The sequence below is a fragment of the Pleurodeles waltl genome, chromosome 6 (genome assembly GCF_031143425.1).
Source record: "Pleurodeles waltl isolate 20211129_DDA chromosome 6, aPleWal1.hap1.20221129, whole genome shotgun sequence".
Lineage (NCBI taxonomy): Eukaryota > Metazoa > Chordata > Amphibia > Caudata > Salamandridae > Pleurodeles > Pleurodeles waltl.
In genome coordinates this window covers 974,068,521-974,090,650 of record NC_090445.1, presented here as the reverse complement: position 1 = coordinate 974,090,650, position 22,130 = coordinate 974,068,521, and the positions used below count along the sequence as shown (strand labels likewise).

At 48.6% G+C, this 22,130-nt stretch overlaps 1 protein-coding gene across 3 annotated transcripts in view; it reads right to left on the bottom strand.

The window, feature by feature from the left end:
* PDE6C (phosphodiesterase 6C) overlaps window positions 1-22,130 on the bottom strand; it is a 314,305-nt gene that overhangs the window by 63,538 nt on the left and 228,637 nt on the right. The window lies entirely within an intron of this gene.

Genomic DNA, 22,130 nt, shown 5'->3' with positions numbered 1-22,130 from the left:
TACTCATTTGGGGCCTGATATTCCCCTTCCCAATATGATAACCCAGATAGGGAATTTCATTGAAAGCCAGTCGGCTCTTGGAAGGATTGGCGGTCAATCCGGCCGCCGACAGTGCTTTAAAGATCTGTCCTACATGGTTTAAATGGTCTTCCCAGGTTTCGCTATGAATAACGATGTCATCCAGATAGGCGGCCGCGTATCTGGTATGTGGTCGTAATATAGTATCGATGAGTCTCTGAAAAGTGGCGGGGGCTCCATGCAGTCCAAAAGGGAGTACCTTAAAGTGATATAGACCGGAAGAGGTGGAGAACGCCGTTTTTTCTTTATCGGCTTTAGCTAAAGGAATCTGCCAGTATCCTTTTGTTAGGTCTAGGGTAGACATGTATTTGGCTTTACCGAGCCGTTCTATAAGTTCGTCTACCCTGGGAAGAGGATACGTATCAAATTGGGACACGGCATTGATTTGTCTAAAGTCGATACAAAAGCGTATGGATCCGTCCGGTTTTGGCACTAACACCACCGGGGAGCACCAGGGGCTTTGGGACGGCTCTATAATATCCAAATCTAACATCCTTTTTACCTCCTCTTCAACTATGACCTTCCTCGCTTCGGGAATGCGATAGGGACGTAACCGGATTATTTTACCCGGTTGGGTTATAATCTGGTGGTGGATTAGCTCTGTTTTACCTGGAACAGGGGAAAACACGTGGGGGTGCGCATTAAGGAGTTGGTTTAGTTGTTGGTTCTGTTGCACTGTTAACTCCGCATTTCGGAGGGGTATATCGCCCTTTGAGGGGGGGTCTGTGGGGCACCACCCTATTTCTAGCTCTTTTACTGTGTTAACTAAACAGTTTATATTTTGGTCTACTTGAGATTCCTCCCATCTTTTTAGTAAGTTAACATGAAAGATTTGAAATCGGTTGGGATTAGTCGCGAGTTGTAGTTTATAGGTAACCGGAGTTACTGCTTTTATTATTTTATATGGGCCTTGCCATTTTGCCAAAAGTTTATTGTCTGAACTGGGTAAAAGCACTAATACTTGGTCTCCCTCTACAAAAGATCTCATTTGAGTGTTCCTATCGTAATAACGCTTTTGTTTCTCCTGAGCTTTTTCCATGTGCCCTCTCACATCTTCCCATATCGTTTGTAGTCGGGACTTTAACTCACTGGTGTACTCTAGGAGAGGTTTTTCCCCGCTTTCGTCTTCCTCCCATAACTCGGCTGCCATGTCTAATAGGGTCCTAGACTGTCGCCCAAACAGCAGTTCGAATGGACTATGTCCTGTAGATGCTTGTTCATGGGTTCTGACGGCATATAACACTAGGGGAAGTTTCTTGTCCCAATCTTTACCTGACTCGGAGATCGCTTTCCTCAGAAGGGTTTTCAGGGTGCGATTATACCTTTCTACTAGTCCGTCTGTCTGGGGGTGATAAACCGCTGTCCTTATCTGTCGTATCCCTAATAATTGACAAATCTGAGCCATCAAGTTGGACATAAACTGGGTCCCTTGGTCCGTCAATATTTCTCGGGGAAACCCTATTCGTGAGAAGAAACCTATCATGGCGTTGGCGACACTTTTAGTGCTAATACTAGTTAGGGGGATAGCTTCCGGATACCTAGAGGCGTAATCGACCAATACTAGAATGTAATGGTATCCCTTGGAAGACGGTAGGAGGGGCCCGACTAGATCCATTCCTACTCTAGAGAACGGTACGTCAATAATGGGAAGAGGATGTAGGGGGGCTTTTTTCCTGGGTCCGGGATCTATCAACTGACATCTAGGACATTGCTGACAGAACTTTCTGATATGGGAAAAAACCCCAGTCCAGTAGAATTTCCTTAATAGGTATTCCTCTGTTTTTTCTCTCCCGTAATGACCCCCCCCCCGGCTGATTATGGGCTAGATGCAACACCTGCTGCCTATAGGGTTCGGGAATCAGTAACTGTTTCTTTTCCCCTCTCTCGTTACTGGTGATTCGATATAACAGATTTTTATTGATCACAAAGGAGGGACCCTTATCATCTATGGTTCGAGGTTTGGCACTTCTCCAGGCGTGGATCAAACTGGGATCGTCCCTTTGACTACATCGGAAGGGCGGAAGACCAACGAGGGCGAATACCTGTGCGTTATCTCTGTCGTGGTTTGTATCCTCTCTTCTATAGGACTTCCTGGCTTCTCGTTTTTCTCTTTTAGTGGGTTTATAGCGGGTCACCGGGGCTGTTATGGGTAATTCAGAAAAAGGGGCGCTTCCCAACCAGGCATCCAGGTCTTTCTTGCTCTGTGTGCTGTCCAAAAGGATCGGAAAGTCTTTAAAGTCTGTTCCTATGATGGCCTCTTCCACCAACCGTTCAACTACCCCCAGCCGTATGGGGGTATTTGTTCCTTCCCAAAAAAGGGTAGTCCATATTAGGGGATATTCTCTTGTTTCCCTGTGAATACAACATATGGATACTGTGAAACCTGGGTCAAGTGTATGCTCGGCAATCAGATCCGCTCTGATTACGGACTGACTACATCCGGAGTCGATGAGCGCTAGTGTGTCCCTCCCATTAATGGACAGTATCTTTTTGTATTGGGTATCTTTCCCCCCGGTGTAGAAAACCCGGCCTCTCGTAACCCCTATTTCCATGGGTTCGGGTTTGCCGGACTTCAGCGGGCAAAATCGGGCAATGTGTCCCCATTCCCCACAACTAAAACACTGGGGCTGCTGTCCAGAGGGCTTCTCTATCCCTCGTAACCTTCCCGGTTCCTCTATCGGCCTTTTCCCCGAGGCTGCGGATTGTCCCGTGTTTTGCCTAACTGGTTGAGGTAACAACCGCGGAAGGGGTGTTTTGAATTCGAGGGAGCGGTGGAAAGCACAGGCCAGCTCAATGGTAGTATTCGTGTCGGGGTTCGGGTGTTGCTTGATCCAATGGCGAGTATTGGCGGGTAGGGCGTCTAGATATTGTTCTAGGAGAACGGCCTCAATAACATCTTCCCTATTCGTCTCTATGGGTCCAAGCCATTTGAGACCTAAATCTTTGACCCTAAAATATAAAGCTCGAGGGTTCTCAGAGGGGCCCCACCTGGCCTTCCTGAAGCGAACCCGATAGTGTTCTGTATCAAAGCCGACCCTTTCTAGGATGCTCTTCTTGATGTCCGGATAGGGTGTTGTCCCACCCGGGTTAACCGCTTGATAGGCTGCTTGGAGGGTCCCGGTTAATAAGGGAGCGATATATTGACCCCATCTGTCCTGCGGCCAGGTGGCTGAAATGGCGACTCGTTCAAAGTTAGTAAAGAAGGCGTCGGGGTCTTCGCCTTCCTGATATCTCTGCAAAACGGAACTAGGTACATTTGGATGTACCCGAGTTGCTGCAATGGTATCCGTCAAAGTCTTTATCGCGTTGTCATGTACCAACTGATTGTTGGCCATGATAGTAGCCTGACTTTTAAGCGCGTTTTGCAGAGCCTCCCTTTCCACCTTGGCTGCCTTCTGTTGCTCCTCCCATACAATTTGCAGATGGCGTTGCCCCTCAGCTAGTTGCTGCATCATATCCGCCATTGTGGGCACCCCCTCCATTTTCTAGGGTTCTCCTGTCGCCTGTTCCAATATCCCACTTCTGACACCACTGTAAATGGGTTCGTTATCGGAATGATGTAAGATATTGGAAGAATGCGACTGGCACCACTATTTGAGGGAATAATAACTGTTTTATTTAAAGTTGGCCAATTCTCTCTTGTTTCTTTCCACAAGATTAGCCCTATTTTCTATTTCCCCAAAACCCTTCTTGGGTTTTACAGTCTCTGGTGGTGTCTTGGTTCCGTCTTGAGGCGGTCTGGTTTTTCCGTCCTCCGATCTCCCGTATTCCCAAAAGAAAAAGAAAAATAAAAGTAATCAGGTAAGTGAATAAAGTAGGGGTAAGACAAGGGTTCAAACAGGGTTAGTAGGGTGGTGTGGACTAGGTAGGGCTGGTGCTGGTGGTGGGTATCACTCTGTGGTTATTGTGCCCTTATTTCCTTTTTACTCCAAGAAAACCCCTTTCTCTTCCTTTTCTTAGGGTTTCTCGGGTGGTGTCCCTGTCCGTGGGTTAAAGCAGTTTAGGTCCCCCTCTCCTTTTCTGGTAAGTCCCCTTCTTTCACGAGGTCTTCCCGTCCTCCCTTTCTTCCCCCCCCCTCCCTCTTTTCCATGTCAGCCAGCCTGACAGAGTCTGCCAGGCAGGGTATAGACGTACCTGGGAGGGCCACGTCCCTCCCGGGGCGCGGCCGGCACGTGGGTGATCTCCCGATTTCTCTTCGTCTGGGCCGGGAGTTGCCCAGTGGTTCCTCCTTCCTTCGAGGCGTCCTGACTTCTGGGTCTCTTCCTCCGTCCCGGGCACTCGGATGGCGGTGCTTCCCCTCGCTGCAACCGACTCTCCGGCCTCGACGGTGTCCTTCTCTTCTTCCGGCCCCCTGGTGATGGCGGTTTCCCTTTCCGTTGTCGGCTCTCCGGTCACGGCGGTCTCTTTCTCTTCTTCCGATGCTCCGATGGCGATCTCCTCACTCCGGCTTCCCCGCGTTCTCGGCTCCTCCTTCTTTTCTCCCGATCTCTCTCGTCCGTCTTCTCTTCTGATGTTTATGACGCCCTCAGCGTCATACGTCATGGCAGGGAGGTTTCCTCTCGTGCCCCCGGGCCATTGTGTTCCTCCCCCGACAGGTGTTTGGGAGCTGCGTTCGGCGGCACTCCCGTTACAGACCGTTACCCCAAGATGACAAGTTTTGTTACCCCCTTGTTTTTACCACAACTCCCACTGTTGCTAAATGTGGTAGATCTTATAGCTGTAGTTGAATGGAACGTTTTACTGTTATATGTATTGACATGTACTGTTTGCAGAGCGCCACACCACAATGTAAACCTTAAAGGCAGGTCTCACATTCCAGTAGCCAAGAGGCTAGATGATATGTATAGGTATCAAATAACAAAGAAAATCAGGCTTGCGCAACCACAGGCGGTACCCCCCACTTTATTTCACTTAGAACCCATGGCATCCCAAAATAAGCGCTATACCGCACATTATAAAATTCTCACGTGGAATGTAAAGGGCATGGCATCCGTAAGCAAAAGGCAACGGATCTATACATACCTAAGGAGGCACCAGATACACATAGCCATGTTGCAAGAAACCCACTTAGATGAGTCCTCGTTGGCATATACCAAAACAAAATGGAAAGGCCAATTATATGGGACCACCTTCTCGACATATGCCAGAGGAGCTATAATCTGGATAGCCCCCGGGGTCCCATATACTATGTCCCGCAAACAATGCGACCCAAATGGGCGGTACGTAGTACTGGAGGGTACCTTAGACGGAGGCCCCTTAGCCCTGATAACATTATATACTCCAAACACAAACCAACGGGACTTCCTAGGGACATTGGGCAGTGGCATGCTCAGTGACCCTGCAACAGATGCCATATGGGGCGGTGACTTCAACTGCGTTCTAGATATCTTGAAAGACCGTTCTACTCGTCCACTGGATCACGCCCCGGCTGAACGAGCATCGCTTGACCTGGTAGATTGGGCTTCTAATAATGGGCTAAGCGAAATTTGGAGAACTTCCCATCCAACATTATGTGAGTACTCGTTCTACTCACCAGTGCACAAACTTTACACTAGGCTGGATATGTTCTTCGTTACACCTAACATAATCCCAAAGGTAACTACGTCTGGCTACCTAGCCCGTACTATATCAGACCATAACCCACACTACTCCATACTGCTATGGGGATACATACATGAAAATATTCCAACATGGCGCCTGCAGCCAGACGCCCTGACTGACCCCCCTTTTTACACTGAATTGGCCACATGCCTGTCGACCTATTTCTCTCTAAATAAAAACACAACATCAACCCGAGCTACTGAGTGGGATGCACATAAAGTAGTAATCAGAGGACACTGTTTGGCAGCGTCAGTGGGCATTAAGAAAATGCTGACTACAGAGTTATTAAAATTGGAAGCCAAAATACATAGGGCGGAGACTGAAGTCTCAATAAATAATACCCCACCAGAAACGCTAATATCACTGAAAGCAAAATACAGAGAAACAGATGACAGTCTTAGCAGGCATGACTATAGACACTTTAAAACGAGACAACATGCCGAGGGGGACAGATCGGGCAAATTGCTGGCGTGGTTAGTGCGTCAATCACCGCAATCACCGCCGATAGGAGCTATTAAATTACAAACAGGAATAGTGGTTAACACTCAAACTGACATCAACAAGGCCTTCTATACGTATTATCACACGCTATACCAATCCTCTATCCCCCCTACAGAACAACAACTGGCCGAATTTCTAATTCAGATTCCCCAAAACTTGAATATCGTCAACAACGCTGATATCCTAGACGGCCCCATTACTATTGAGGAGCTTCGCTTGGCCCTCTCTCAGATGGCACGCGGCAAGACCCCTGGCACTGATGGTCTACCACCAGAATATTACAACTCGCAAAGCATTCACTTGTTACAGCCCCTGTTAGAGGTGTTTAATGAAGCGCGCAATAGAAAACAATTGCCAGATTCTATGAGGGAAGCACTAATAGTGGTCCTGCCCAAGCCGGGGCGAGATCCACTGGATGTCAGATCATATAGACCACTCTCTCTACTGAACACTGATTGCAAACTTCTAGGGAAAATCCTAGCAAATAGATTGCTCCCCCATTTGCCACACTTAATACACCCTGATCAGTCGGGATTTATCCTGGGAAGAAACACTTTTTTTAATATAAGGCGCCTAATCCGTATCATGCACAATACCACTGACCCAGATAGTGTGACCGTGTCACTAGACATAGAGAAGGTTTTCGACACGCTGGGTTGGGAATATTTATTCAGCACCCTCAAAGCGTTTGGATTCCGGAGTGGCTTCATTAATTGGATTACTACACTATATTCCAAACCAACAGCCCGAGTGAAAACCGGTCAGGTAGCGTCGGAGGCCTTTCCTGTGAACAGGGGAACCAGGCAGGGTTGCCCGCTCTCACCATTGCTCTTCGCAATAGCTATGGAACCACTCGCAATTAAGTTCAGGAGATGCGCGCACAAATGGGGCATAAGGGAGTTCGACACATATCACATAATATCCTTGTACGCAGATGACGCCCTGGTATATTTGCGTAATCACTCTGTCTCCCTGCCTAAGATAATGCATATACTAAATAGGTTTGCTCTTGTATCTGGCTTACATGTGAATTGGTCTAAATCCTGTATCTTCCCTCTTACTTGTTTGCCCCCTGAACAACGAGCATCTCTCCCCATGCATCAACTACCATGGTCGCACCAAACTTTCAAATATTTGGGTGTTCAAGTATATCATTCTATGTCAGACCTAAGAGAAGGTAACTTAGACAGGCTGCTTCGCTCCACCCGAGGCTCCTTGACATTTTGGAGTTCCCTGCCCCTATCGCCTATGGGCCGGATAGCAATAGTCAAAATGCTGATATTACCGAGATTCTTATATTATTTCTCTGCACTTCCGTTGACCTTACCACGCTCGTTTTTCCACAAAGTGCATTCTCTACTAACTGACCTGCTACGGGGCAGAGACAGACGCAGAGTAGCCCTAACTACCACACAATATCCACAAGAGGAGGGTGGTCTGGGCATGCCGAACCTGGAGCTATATTATGCAGCAGCCCAACTTCAATGGGTTACTAAATGTCTCAACGAGCCGTCCAATGCAGAGTCTACAGCAATAATGGCTTATATAACCCCAACAACGATACTGACATGGTTATTAACAGGTCTCCCGCATCTACTACATAACACTCCCTTGCTCGATTCGGCCAGACACTGCTGGAAGAGATATGTACAGGGCAAAAAGCAGCCCCTCCCCTATTCTCCCCTAATCCTAGTACCACAGCTGCCGGGCATCCACGCACTATCCTCTCATCATGATGTACGGGCGGTTAATACTCTGAACACAGGAGACCTATATAATGACTCCAGAGCAATCAAGTTTGCAGACCTGGTGGCTGCGGAGGTAATGCAACCACGAGCCTTTCTGACTTTCAATGCCATAACTAATCTCCTATGTAACATATGGGACTGCGGTCACAATGAACCAAACGAATCCCTCCTACTTACTACAATACTCTCTATGGGCGAGGCAAAACGCGTTGTTACTAAACTATACAAAATACTCCTAACAAGAAGCTGCAAAGCTCTCACCCAGGTCAAGCATCGCTGGGACTATGCCCTTCCTACACCAATTGCACAAAAATCTCTTCTTCTTCCTTTCTCCTTTGTGTATTTTCTCTCACTTTCTCTTTGTGAATGTCTAGTGAGGAAAAATAAGTGCCGGTTCCAAAAATTAGTGCTGGTGGCCCCCACCAGCAACCACCAGCTCAAATTAAGCACTGCATGGAAGTGCATTGAAACCAGATTGCTAGAATTGAGGTAGACCAAGAAAATGCTCCTCCCGATACTGTCAGGGCTAAATTTATGATTAATATGATATGAAATGCCATTGATAAGCTAAAGAGAAACAAAGCACTGCTCATCCACCATCTGCAATAACATAGGTCACCTAGCACTGGCATAGTTGGACTTCCCCTCCGTCCTTACTACTCAAACCGTCCAATCTAGAAGAACAAGTTACCTTCGGTAACACATTGGCCCTCATTCTGACCTTGGCGGGCGGCGGAGGCCGCCCGCCAAAGTCCCGCCGTCAGGTTACCGTTCCGCGGTCGAAAGACCGCGGCGGTAATTCTGACTTTCCCGCTGGGCTGGCGGGCGGTCTCCTTCAGACCGCCAGCCAGCCCAGCGGGAAAGAGGCTTCCACGATGAAGCCGGCTCGGAATCGAGCCGGCGGAGTGGAAGCTGTGCGACGGGTGCAGTTGCACCCGTCGCGTATTTCACTGTCTGCGCAGCAGACAGTGAAATACATGTAGGGGCCCTCTTACGGGGGCCCCTGCAATGCCCATGCCAGTGGCATGGGCACTGCAGGGGCCCCCAGGGGCCCCGCGACCCCCCCTACCGCCATCCGGATCTCGGCGGTCCGACCGCCGGGATCTGGATGGCGGTAGGGGGGGTCAGAATCCCCGCGGCGGTGCAGCAAGCTGCGCCGCCGCGGAGGATTCAATGGGGCCGCGGTACACTGGCGGGACCCCGCCAGTGGTGCCGGTCCGACCGCGGCTTTACCGCCGCGGTCGGAATCCCCATTGAAGCACCGCCGGCTTGTCGGCGGTGCTCCCGCGGTCCTCCGCCCTGGCGGTCAAAGACCGCCAGGGTCAGAATGAGGGCCATTATCTGGTAGAGACTCTATCTAGCTGCACATTCCTTACCTTTAGAATTTCCTGGCATCAGCTTGGAATCTGGCATCAAGTGGTGTTGTTTGGATCAACGTGGCATCATTGATGTCATTGGAGCCGTCTGTGACATCATGGTCACCTTTGAAGGCACCACCCCGGCGTGCGTATGTCAGTTCCTTTACCACTAACTTCCACACCAATATTGCAGAGCAATGGATAGAGCTAACAGTTTGTCTGTGTTAAATAACTAGGGCCCTGAAAGGGACAATCCGTAGCCCTAGCAGAAGTGTCCGCAGAGCGGGGAGGCATGGGTGAGTGTAAGGAATCTGCAGCTAGATAGAGTCTCTACCAGATAATGCATTACCGAAGGTAAGTAACTTGTTCATCTGATAGAGACTTCTAGTTGCAGATTCCTTACCTTTTAGAATAGATACCCAAGCCATAACCCCCTAGTGGTGGGTTGCGGACAGATCTTCTCACACTAAAAACTATAGGACCAAATGGGAAAAGTGCCTGACTCGATGGACCTGATTGTCCAGGCAGTAATGTCTTGCGAACGTGTGCAAGGACGCCCACGTCGCTGCCTGACAGATGTCCAGGATTGGAACACCCTGTGCTAGCAGCCATGATCCTGATGGAATGAGTTCTCAAGCCCTGAGGAGGCTGCTTCTTGGCGCGCGCGTAGCAGAACTTAATGCAGAGAATGACCCAGTGCGAAATGGTTCGCTTCTGCACTGCCCGACCTTTCTTTGCACCCACGTACCCCACAAAGAGTTGGTTATTCACTCAAAACTGTTTTGTGCAGTCAAGGTAGAACGACAATGCTCTTTTTGGGTCCAGCTCGTGGAGTCACTCCTCTTCTTTAGAGGTATGCGGTGGAGCAAAGAAGGCGAGCAGGGTGATGTTCTGACTAAGGTGAAATGGGGTCACCACCTTGGGGAGGAAAGAGGCACAAGACAAAGTACCACCATGTCTGGAAACATGGTGAGATACAGCGGTTTAGATGAGAGAGCCTGAATCTCACTCACCCTCCCGGCAGATGTTATTGCCAATAAGAAGGCTGTATTGATGGTGAGTAGCCAGAGGGGACAGTTGTGTAAGGGCTCAAAGGGAGCACACATGAGAAATGTGAGGACCAGATTTAAGTCCCACTGAAGAAAAGGATGTAGGAGGATACATATGTACAAGCCCTTTGAGAAATCTATATACAATAGGTGTTTTGAATAATAAAGGCTGATGATTGGGATGTCGAAGGAATGCTGATAAGGCAGCAAGATACCCTTTGAGAGTGCCCAATGCATAGCGCTGCTGGTCAAGAAGCATAAAAATGATTAATAGATCTTTCTGTACAATAATAAACAAAGCGTTTCTAACAGCAGGCGTACACTCTCTTAGTGGAAGGACGTCTGGCTGCCAAAATATCTTTACAAACTTCGGGAGGAAGGTCGAAGGATGTCAACTGTTGCCGCTCAGTCTCCATGCATGAAGGTGCAGAGTTGACAGGTTCGGGTGGAGAACCTTCCTATGTTGCTGCAACAGAAGTTCTTCCTGAAGAGGCAGCTTGATTGGAGGATTGATGCTCATTTTCAGAAGCTAAGGATACCAAACTCTGTGTGCCCAGTCCAGAACAACCAGGATTACTTGGGCCCAGTCATTCTTGATCTTCTTGGGAACTCTGGGAAGAAGTGGTATGGGCGGAAAGGCATACAGGAGGCCTGAGCTCCCTTTGCGATGAAAACCGTCACAAGCAAGTGCCCCCTTGGAAACTCCAACGCGCAACACATCTGACATTGCGCGTTCTCTGTGGAGGTAAACAGATCTAACCAAGGCTCTACCCACTGCTGAAAGACTCCTTGTGCTTCCTCTGTATGGAGACACCACTCATGATCTGCTGGGCATCGACGGCTGAGTTTGTCTGCCTTGGCGTTCAGAGAATCTGCCAGGTGTTGAACCACCAGGGTTATGTCCTACTGTTCCAGTCTTGTCCAGAGACGCAAGGCCTCTTAACAAAGGGTCCACGACCCCACACCGACCTGCTTGTTGCCGTACCACATTGCTTTGGTGTTGTCCGTGAACACCTGCACCATCTTCCAGTTGACAGCAGGAAGAAATGCCTTCAATGCTAATCGGATCACCCGAATCTACAGTAAGTTTATATTTAGTCTGGATTCAGCCGGAGACCAGAGGCCTCTGATCTCCACCTCTCCCAGAAGGCCGCCCCATCCCAGAAGTGACACATCTCTCTCTACTGTACATTCTGGTTGGGGAAGGGAGAGGAGTCTGCCTCTAACCCAATCTCAGTTCACTAACTACCACTGCAGATCTTTAGCAGTTCCCTCTGAGATCTGAACCACGTCTGCAAGATTTCCTCTTAATGCTGTGCCTATTGGAACTTCAAGTCCCACTGCAGAGCTCTCATATGCCATCTGGCATTTTTTTCTAGGAGGATGCAGGAGGGCATGGGGCCCAGAAGACTCAGAGTCTGTCTCACCGAAATCCAGGATAGAGGCCGAAACATCGGAATCATAACCTGAATATCCTGTACTTGCTGCTTGGGAGGATAGGCCCAAAACTGCACTGTGTCCAGAACAGCTCCGATGAAAGGGAGCATCCGAGAGGGAGTCAGATGTGACTTTGGCATGTTTATAGTGAACCCCAGGGGGTTTGTCGTAGTCTGAAGGTGGGTGAGAACAGCCTGGGGTGAAGCAGCCTTCAACAGCCAGTCGTTGAGGTAGGGGAAGACTGAAGCCCCTAGCCTGTACAGATGAGCTGTGACACCCATCATCACCTTTGTGAACACCCGAGGGGCACCAGTGAGGCCGAACGGGAGCATGGTAAACTGAAAGTGATTGTGGCCCACCTTGAACGGCAGGTAACACGTGTAGGCAGGCAGGATGGGAATATGGAAATACGCTACCATATAGTCTCCTTGGTCTAGGGCTGACAAGACCTGAGCCAGAGTGAGCATTCTGAATTTCTCCATTTTGAGGAGGGGATTGACGCCCCGCAAAACCAGAATAGGGCGAACGCCCTTGTTCTTTTTGGGGTATCTGAAATTAGTGGGAATAACAACCAGTGCCTAGTTCATATATCGGGACCCTTTCTATGGCTCCCTTGGCCAAGAGATCCGCAACTTCCTTGCAGAGCAAACCTAAGCGATCCTTCATCAGCTGTTCTTTTGAGGGAGGCATTGGAGGAGGGAAAGACTGTAAGGGGAGGGAATAGCCCTTCTGCATGGCAAGACCCATTTGTCCGATGTTATGGACTGCCAGTGAGGGAGATTAAATTGAATACTCCTTCCAAGTGGATGTGCATGGTTTGCCAAATCACACTAGGAGGGCTTGGACACTGTGGGGGTGGGGGGGGCTGGGTAGTGGGTAAATTCTGGCCAGACCCTCTGGGTCTGAAGGCACCATGAACATGTCCCCGTGCAAGATTATGGCCTGGCAGAGGACGGTGGCTGGTCATTGGATGATGTGGTACCCCACCCTTTCCGAATCCTCGAAAGGGGCGATAGAGTGACTGTTGGCGAGGGGTCACCAAGAGGCCCCAGGATTTGGCCGTAGCCCGGGAGTCCTTGAAGCACTCCAGTACTGAGTCTGCCTTTTCCTCAAAAAGGTGGGTCCCATCAAAGGGCATGTCCATAAGGTTTGTCTGAAAATCCCTTGAAAAGCCAGAGGTATGTAGCCAGGCATGGTGTCGAAGGGCCACTGTCGAGAAAATCGCCTTGCCCAGCGAGTCCGTCGTGTCCAAACCACACCTGATGGTAAACTTGGCTGCATCCCTCCCATCTTTGATTTCCTGTGAGAGAGTAGCCCGAATGTCCTCCGGGGCCTGAGGCAGCATCTGCTCCACCTTACGCCATAAAGTATGGAAAAAAGAACCCAATAGGCATGAGGTGTTTACCAACCTCAATGTCAGGCTTGAAGAAGAAAACATCTTCCCTAATTGGTCCACCCTCTTAGATTCTCCATCCAGGGGAGCGGAAGGGAAGGTGCCATAGGAAGTGTAGGCTTGGACCAGCAAGCTCTCCCGGGTGAGGTATTGCTTGAGGAAGCTAGGATTGGTCAGATCCGGGGGATGGTGGTGGTCAATTGTCCTGTTTACAAGACAAGCACAGGTCCGGACCTTGTCCCCAGCAGAACATCAGTGAGGGCTTAATTAAAGGGCAACATTGGTTCACATGTGGAAACCCCCGGCTGAAGCACCTTTGCCAGGAGGTTACAACTGACCAGCACCATAGGCAGATCTAGGTCTGGGACCTCTGCTGCCCTACGCACCACCATTGCATACAATGCCCCCTCCTCTGTCGCCACAGTAGGAATTGAGAGAATACCAGTATCTGGAGAGGTGTCTAGTCCACTGGCCACTCCTAGCTCCTCATACTAGTTCAAGGGTTCTAATTGGGACTCTAGAGGGTCCTGAGACCCCTCCTATTCCTCACCAGTACATGGCTGTTCATAAAAATGCTCAGGCAATGCTCTGGCACCTGTGGGCACCATCAGCACTGGAATCAGCGTTGGGGATGCCATTCCAGCGCTGGATCTTCAGTAATAAGTATGGGGCTTGTGCCACCGGTGGGCACCGGTGGCCCTGGGAGTGTCAATGTCGGGAGCGATGCCAGTGAAAGTCGACTGTGTGGACCAGGCATTGTTACAGATCCGATACCGGATCCGAGAGACTCCATCCGCTCCTTAGGCCAGAGCTGCCGGACTTGGAACCTGATGGTGCTTCTGCTGACCCCGCAGGGCCAGAGGGTGCACAGAATGGGCCAGCCCGCTTAAACACGAGACTCATGGCCTCATAAAACTCTTTAAGTTGAGTAGGAGTCGCTCCGGCTCCCTGAAAAGGGGGGAAGCCCTGAATCGGCCCTGGCAATGGTTCAGCGGAACCGTGCATGGAACATCGATGTTCCCGACTAGGCTTGTCAGCCGACGGGCAAGTTCGCTTGGACTTCTTCTTTTTATGCCTCTTTCCCGAGTGCCCAGAGGACCTTGAGTGGGATGAAGAGGGCTTGGGGCTCCTGGAGTGGTCCTGCGACCTCCTCCTTGACAGGGACCTTGACCTCCTAGGAGTTGCTGCCCACCGATGCCAGGGACTGCTCCCTCAAAGCTTTTGGAGCCGTGGCCCAGCAGTCCGAACATGACTTCGAGTCATGGTCTCGGTCTAGGTACCAGAGATATACCTGGTGCGGATCTGTCACCGCCATGGCCCGGTGGCAGGCGCCACACAGATTGAACCTCATCTTCCTCGACGTCATACTGCACAGATGAAAAAAGTCTAGACAAAAAGGTTGAAAAAGGCTTGTCAAAAAAAAAAAGAGGGTAGCTCTATTTCAGATTGGCGCAAAGGAAAAGAACTGACGTACGTGTGCCTGAGTGGTGTCTTTATAGACGACCCTGATATCACAAACGTCTCCAATGACACCGATGATGCCACGCAGATCTGAACAATGCCACCCGACGGAGCACACAAGGGTATTGCTCTGAAAAAGTTCTGGATTCCAAGTTGACACCAGGAAACTCGAAAGGTAAGGAGTCTGCAAATAGAAGTCTCTATCAGATCTGGCCTGGTAAAGCAGCACGATTCAATGAGATTGCTTAGTCAATCTGGAGCCACTTTTATAGCCAAATTTCCCACAGTGGGCAGTTGTATTATTGAAATGTTTAGTGGACCTTCCAAATATCTTTTTACGGGCTCTGGAATCAGGGTCTCTAATTTCAGAAGTAATACCTAATTCTTCAAATGCATCTACTTTTATAGCTTTGATGTGTGCTTCAATGTCTTGAAATTATCTTTAGTAGATGACAAGTATTTTTATATATTCTGAGATACATCCTTTCATGTCTTTGCAATCATGTTTTCATGTTTCAAATGGTATTACGTACTTCTTGGAATGGATTGCAATACTTTTAGTTCTTGCACCCTATGTTTTGCATCCCTACATCTAGAAATAATTGTGCATGTGTAATAATACATACTGGCCCTCATTATGTCAGTGGCGGTAATGACTACCTACCGACCCGGCGACGGCCTCCAAAACACCGTCGCCGTGGCTACCTACCGTCTGCCATTTTATGACCGTAGCCAGAATTTCACTACATTCATGGCGGCGGACGGTGGTAAGATGGCACTGCTGCCAGTAGCAGCGCCACGCCAGAAGACCGCCACAGACTGTATCATGATCCATGATACGGCCTGGTGGTGTACTACTGGCAGACGCTGCTGCTGGCAGCAGTGCCATGTCCCGTCTTCTGCCTGAGGACCCCCTGCAAGCAGGTAAGTTGGGTGCTCTGACAGGGGAGGGGTGGGGGTTTTGTTTGTGGGGGTTTTGTTTGTGGGGGTGTGGGTGTATGTGTCTGTGTGCGTGCATGCGGTTGTGTGGAATGTGTGTGTGCATGAATGGGTGTGAGTGTGTGTGTATGTTGTGTTGCGTGAATGCATGTGTGCTTGTATGCATGTCAGTGTGTGTGGATGTGTGTGTGAATGTATGTATGCATGCGTGGGTAAATGTGGGTATGAGTATGTGTATGCGTGTGTATGTTGGTGCGTGAATGTGCGTGTATGTCATGGGGGTTGGGAGAAGGGAGGATGGTGGAGGCCTCTGGGGAGGGGGAGGGGAGCGGGGAAGACCCCTATCGGTGTCAGGGAAGGAATTCCCTGGCACTGATAGTGCCTACTGCCATGGTTTTCGTGGCGGTAAGGAAGCCACGAAAACCATGGCAGTAGGAGGGGTCAAAATCCCACGGGTGGGACAGTGACGGCCGCCTGTCTGGAGACTGAAGTGTCCAGCCTGGCAGCTGTTACCGCCCTGGTGGACAGAGTGGTACATTGGTGGTTTGGCTTGAGCCAAACCGCCAATGTCATATTTTGGGGAAATGTACTGTCAGCCTGTTGGCAGTACCTTTCTCCAAAATACCGCCGTCCGCCAGGGTTGTAATGAGGGCCATAATCTGTTTTTGATTGACCGCAGGCAGTATATTGATATATGTCGTCTTTGCCCGGAAGTTATAAGTAGAGTGAACAAAAGAGGGGGGAGAATTTGTGTTTAAACAACATGTAAGAATTTCGTACCAGAGTGTAATGTGGCAAAACGACTTGAATACATGTTGTAGTCGGCACTGACATAACAGGTGCCAACAAAGATTCATAGATGCAACCAAAGATCTTTTAAAAAAATATCCTTGCCTCATCTTTTTGTAATGTGGTCTCTGGTCTGGACATACTTATATGGAGGTGGTGGTCCAGTGGAAAAAGTGACCATTGTAAATGTGGTAGAAAAAAGTGACATCAGTTCCAGCTACTCAGTCAGGAGACAAAAATATTCATCACTGTTCCTATGCCAAAATATATAAAATGACATTGACATCACTGCCACCATAAGCCAAGCTACTGCACTCATATGTCAGTAATAAATCAAAACATGTAGACACTAATCAACTGTTACAGAGTCCTTGACACAGCGTCAGGGTGCTTCTCAACTATGCAAAATGGTATAATTTAAGACCTGGGAGTAGGTCAAATATGCAGATAGCCTGGCTCAATAATGCCCAGTGGTGCAGGCCGTTTATGCCACCAGTGTGGCTCAACTAATTCCAATGGACCTTTTTAGAACTAGACACAATACATTGGGTGAGACCTGTAGTACCTGACACACTATGCATCTAATTCCGAGGATTACATGTTTTATTCATCAGTTTTGTAAATCTCTCTGTGCCCAGTGCATAAAAATATCGAGAAAAATAAGTTCCAAGGTCCAACACTCATTCCCTGTTGAGTAATACCCATAATCCAAGCGGTGGGGTAGATTACTGTTTGAGGTTTGGACCCAATTTGCCTCAGTGTCAGTAAGAAGAGATTAAGTAAATCTATCCTTGATTAAATTAATACAGAATTATTTGTTGTTTTTTATGCAAATCCCGTTTTATTTGAAAAGGTGATTCCAGATGACATCTGTTTCATCCCCTGTATAGCTCGACAACCTGGGGCTTTCTCAAGGAGTTTGTCTTGTGCAATCACTATTCCATTTATTATGCAAACAGAGCCTAATAATTCCCAGTTCTGTTCAGCATAGTTACAGTCATACAATTAAAAGTCATGTCCTTTTCTTGAGGGCATCTTTTAACTTAAGGTAGCTTATTGCAGCCTGCTCTTTGGCAGGTTGGCATCACTGGCTCTGCATAGTCCGGGTTCCTTCACCTAGTGAATGGAGGCAAGGCTCATGGAAATCCAGCAACAAAATTCATATAATTCTTCTGTGTTATTGTTGGCTTGGCTTCTTTTGAAGGGCTGTCATTCCTCCTCCCGCAATTTCCAACAGAGTCTATAGTATGTCAAGAATGTTGCTGTTTGCTAGGTGTGGCACTGTATTTAGACATGTTGGTATAGTCAAGCACCAATTTGTTTCGCAAGGTGGAGCAGCCAATGATGCAACACAGTCACCCCCCCCCCCACAGCTGCAGAAGCAGGCATTATTCTCAATAGCAGAAGCCACTGAAACACACTTTAGGCTCCTGTCGGAACTTGTGGGAGGAGAGATGACAGGAACTGAGAATTAATATGCTCTGTTTTCACAATATTTGGAATAGTGATTGCACATGACAAAAACCTTAAGAAAGCCCCAGGTTGTCGAGCCAAACAGGGGACAAAACACGTGTCATCTGGAATAACAGTTCAAAATAAAACGTGATTTCCATAAAAACAACAAAGAATTATTTCTGTATTAATTTGATCAAGGGTAGATTTACTTGTTCTCTTCGCATAAAAATATCTGACTGCTACTTTGAAAAAGCATTTTGGTCATTCTGATCACCCTCCCCTCGGTCTGTACCCTCAAATGTCTACTTCCTTCTTAAAGCACCATGTGGGTCTGAAGAACCAGTGTGGATAAATTCCTCAATGTACACACAAAAAATAACACTTCATAAATTGATCCCACTGTCATCAAGCAACATAGTCAATCCTCATACTCACCTCCTCTTTTACCTCCCTGGGTTTTTCTAACACAACTAGTTGTTCCTGTTACTATTACTGAGGAACCACTGTATTGAGTATGCGCATTGCCAGCATGTCTTGCCCTAATTTTCAAGGTTGAAATCAGGTTTGCTCGCAACAGCAATCCCCTCCCTGTGCATCACAAGATCCCCTCCAGGTCCAGCATTAAATACAATGAGACACATTCAAGCAGAGGTTGTAGTAGATGTGGTGGCAGGATCACAGCCCAGCTATTCTGACATACTCTTGAAATCCACACCAATATTCTCAACCCCATCACAAAAATCATGCATTAATAAGCTACTTGATTTCTTTTCTGATTTCCTCTTCTAACACATATCCTACATTGAAATTCTGGGAGTTTTACATTACATGTAGTTGTTTCTGCCAGAAAGTCTGTCCATTCTACATGATACGGGGCTTACCTTCAACTTCATCCTAGAGTGAAATGTCAACCTTAAAGTTGTAGGCATCTTGGTAATAGCATTATTAATCACTAGTGAGAGAAAACATCTAACTGCAAGCACCCTCATGCAGGGGCACATTTTCTTTCATAAGGGCAACCCAAAAATTCTTCCACGATTATACTGGGTGCACAGTACATTTTAGGTAATAACAACAACAGTACATCTTTACATAATAAATTCCAGTGCCTCCAAAATCAACCAGTGGGGAAAACCCTAAGTGGGGTGAAAAAGGAGGGGGGAGGGCATGTGTCAGCCAGGTCCTGTTGCCTACATTCTATGTCTCATGAACTCATGAAAGAAAGGAAACCCAACTGTAAGCCAGCAAGCACCACAGATCTAACAGACAATCTAGTCACCCAAGGGATCTTTTAGATCTTTTAGCAGCACAAAGAAAACTACTAAGTGTAGGAAAGTACCATCTTGCCTGGCATGTTACCCCCATATTTCACTGTATATATGTTGTTTTAGTTGTATGTGTCACTGGGACCCTGCCAGCCAGGGCCCCAGTGCTCATAAGTGTGCCCTGTATGTGTTCCCTGTGTGATGACTAACTGTCTCACTGAGGCTCTGCTAACCAGAACCTCAGTGGTTATGCTCTCTCTTTGCTTTCCAAATTGTCACTAACAGGCTAGTGACCAATTTCACCAATTCACATTGGCATACTGGAACACCCTTATAATTCCCTAGTATATGGTACTGAGGTACCCAGGGTATTGGGGTTCCAGGAGATCCCTATGGGCTGCAGCATTTCTTTTGCCACCCATAGGGAGCTCTGACAATTCTTACACAGGCCTGCCACTGCAGCCTGAGTGAAATAACGTCCACGTTATTTCACAGCCATTTACCACTGCACTTAAGTAACTTATAAGTCACCTATATGTCTAACCTTTACATGGTAAAGGTTGGGTGCTAAGTTACTTAGTGTGTGGGCACCCTGGCACTAGCCAAGGTGCCCCCACATCGTTCAGGGCAAATTCCCTGGACTTTGTGAGTGCAGGGACACCATGACACGCGTGCACTATACATAGGTCACTACCTATGTATAGCGTCACAATGGTAACTCCGAACATGGCCATGTAACATGTCTAAGATCATGGAATTGTCACCCCAATGCCATTGTGGCATTGGGGTGACAATTCCATGATCTCCCGAGTCTCTAGCACAGACCCGGGTACTACCAAACTACCTTTCCCGGGGTTTCACTGCAGCTGCTGCTGCTGCCAACCCCTCAGACAGGTTTCTGGCCTCCTGGGGTCCTGCCAGGCTTGGCCCAGGAAGGCAGAACAAAGGACTTCCTCAGAGAGAGGGTGTTACACCCTCTCCCTTTGGAAAAAGGTGTCAGGGCTGGGGAGGAGTAGCCTCTCCCAGCCTCTGGAAATGCTTTGATGGGCACAGATGGTGCCCATCTCTGCATAAGCCAGTCTACACCGGTTCAGGGATCCCCCAGCCCTGCTCTGGCGCGAAACTGGACAAAGGAAAGGGGAGTGACCACTCCCCTGCACCTCCCCTGGGAGGTGCCCAGAGCTCCTCCAGTGTGCTCCAGACCTCTGCCATCTTGGAAACAGAGGTGCTGCTGGCACACTAGATTGCTCTTAGTGGCCAGGGCCAGCAGGTGACGTCAGAGACTCCTTCTGATAGGCTCTTACCTGTGTTGCTAGCCTATCCTCCTTCCTAGGTAGCCAAACCTCCTTTTCTGGCTATTTAGGGTCTCTGCTTTGGGGAATTCTTTAGATAACGAATGCAAGAGCTTATCAGAGTTCCTCTGCATCTCTCTCTTCACCTTCTGCCAAGGAATCGACCGCTGACTGCTCTGGACGCCTGCAAAACCGCAACAAAGTAGCAAAGACGACTACTGCAACCTTGTATCGCTGATCCGGCCGCCTTCTCGACTGTTTTCCTGGTGGTGCATGCTGTGGGGGTAGTCTGCCTCCTCTCTGCACTAGAAGCTACGAAGAAATCTCCCGTGGGTCGACGGAATCTTCCCCCTGCAACTGCAGGCAACAAAAGACTGCATTACCGGTCCTCTGGGTCCCCTCTCAGCATGACGAGCATGGTCCCTGGAACTCAGCAACTCTGTCCAAGTGACTCCCACAGTCCAGTGACTCTTCAGTCCAAGTTTGGTGGAGGTAAGTCCTTGCCTCACCACGCTAGACTGCATTGCTGGGTACCGCGTGATTTGCAGCTGCTCCGGCTCCTGTGCACTCTTCCAGGATTTCCTTTGTGCACAGCCAAGCCTGGGTCCCCAACACTCTAACCTGCAGTGCACAACCTCCTGAGTTGTCCTCCGGCGTCGTGGGATCTTCTTTTGTGACTTTGGGTGAGCTCCGGTTCACTCCTCTTTGTAGTGCCTGTTCTGGCACTTCTGCGGGTGCTGCCTGCTTCTGTGAGGGCTCCCTATCTTGCTGGGCGCCCCCTCTGTCTCCTCACGCAATTGGCGACTTCCTGGTCCCTCCTGGGCCACAGCAGCATCCAAAAACCCTAACCGTGACCCTTTGCAGCTAGCAAGGCTTGTTTGCGGTCTTTCTGCGTGGGAACACCTCTGCAAGCTTCTTCACGACGTGGGACATCCATCCTCCAAAGGGGAAGTTTCTAGCCCTCTTCGTTCTTGCAGAATCCACAGCTTCTACCATCCGGTGGCAGCTTCTTTGCACCCTCAGCTGGCATTTCCTGGGCATCTGCCCAATCTCGACTTTGCCGTGACTCTTGGACTCGGTCCCCTTGTTCCACAGGTACTCTCGTCCGGAAATCCACTTTGGTTGCATTGCTGGTGTTGTTCTTCCTTGCAGAATTCCCCTATCACGACTTCTGTGCTCTCTGGGGAACTTAGGTGCACTTTACACCTACTTTTCAGGGTCTTGGGGTGGGCTATTTTTCTAACCCTCACTGTTGTCTTACAGTCCCAGCGACCCTCTACAAGCTCACATAGGTTTGGGGTCCATTCGTGGTTCGCATTCCACTTTTGGAGTATATGGTTTGTGTTGCCCCTATACCTATGTGCTCTCATTGCAATCTATTGTGACTGTACATTGCTTGCATTACTTCCTTTTGCTGTTACTGCATATTTTTGGTATTGTGTACATATATCTTGTGTATATTTGCTATCCTCATACTGAGGGTACTCACTGAGATACTTTTGGCATATTGTCATAAAAATAAAGTACCTTTATTTTTAGTATAACTGTGTATTGTGTTTTCTTATGATATTGTGCATATGACACCAGTGGTATAGTGGGAGCTTTGCATGTCTCCTAGTTCAGCCTAAGCTGCTCTGCTAAGCTACCTTTTCTATCAGCCAAAGCTGCTAGACACCTCTTCTACACTAATAAGGGATAACTGGACCTGGTGCAGAGTGTAAGTACCTCTTGGTACCACTACAAACCAGGCCAGCCTCCTACACT